This window comes from Mus pahari, chromosome 11, assembly GCF_900095145.1.
Source record: "Mus pahari chromosome 11, PAHARI_EIJ_v1.1, whole genome shotgun sequence".
Lineage (NCBI taxonomy): Eukaryota > Metazoa > Chordata > Mammalia > Rodentia > Muridae > Mus > Mus pahari.
In genome coordinates this window covers 29,429,559-29,430,788 of record NC_034600.1, presented here as the reverse complement: position 1 = coordinate 29,430,788, position 1,230 = coordinate 29,429,559, and positions in this window count along the sequence as shown.

Sequence of the window (1,230 nt, the reverse complement as noted above, 5' to 3'; positions counted from 1 at the left end):
GGATGGATGGGTGCAGCTCTGGGTTAAGCCATTGTGGGAACACGGTGGGGGACAAGGATGGAACTGAGGAGGGAAGGACAAGGTTGGTAACGAATTTTCTGAGAGACAGGCATCCAATAAGCCTTTTGTGGATCCTTCAGAACTGCCAAAGAAAACGCAAATCAAAGTTGATAGTAGACAAGAGCTTCACACTGAGAACATTTTCATGCAAAACTGACTTTGTTTATATCTTACAGAGGGAGAGCTCTTCTTTAAATAGATACAATGAAATACTAATTAAACACTCCTGCCCCTTTCCTTCTTCTCCTCTTCCTTCTGTCCTTTCTTCTCTCCCTTTCTCCCTCCTGTCTGTCTGTCTGACTGTTTATTTACTTATTATTTTTGGAGATGCGGCTAGGATGGTGTTGGAAGCCAGGACCCTGAGTGTGCCTAAACCAGCTCTCTACCTCAAGGCTACTGTGGCCCAGGGAGTGATGGACTTTCTGAGCTGTGGATGTATCTCTAGGTTTCTAAGTCAGAGATAATTTACATAATTGAAGAGTAAGGGCAGCCACTCCCAGAACCCATGAAAGAGATCTACTGTGTAATTTTCATCGTCACCTGATTCATCTGAGCAGTCACCGCAGTCGTTCCTGGTGTCACACACCCTGTCCACAAATGTCCATGTCTTCTGGTTGGGACACTTGAAAATCAAGTTTTGTGGGAGACTGTTGGGCATTTGGCCTAGAAGGCACAAATAAATTAGTTCTAATGGAAAAATTATTCATGAAAATGTTTAAATGGGAATTCTGAATTTTAGCTTGCTATTACTATTTTAAAGACAGGGTCTTACTGGATAGCTCTAGCTGACACCCACCTGCCTCTGCCTCCCAAGTTCTGGGATTGAAAGCATGTGTTACTATGCCTAGCCCTGGCCACATGTGTCACTACGCCTAGCCCTGGCCCCTGGTCTTTACTTCTGTTTGGTAATTAGTCCACCTCACCACAGTAGGCAGCAGCTTCATCCTGTCCGTCACTGCAATCCGTCTTGCCATCACAAAGCAGAGATGGTAGCAAGCAAGTTGTGCCATCCTCACACAGGAACCCTGGTTGCTGTGAAGCTGTTCTGCATTGGTGATATGTCCAACCTGAAAGACAGAAGAAAGCTGATGTCCTGCCCTGCTCTGCCTTCCATCCCCATTCTTTCTTCTCTCTCTCTCTCTCTCTCTCTCTCTCTCTCTCTCTCTCTCT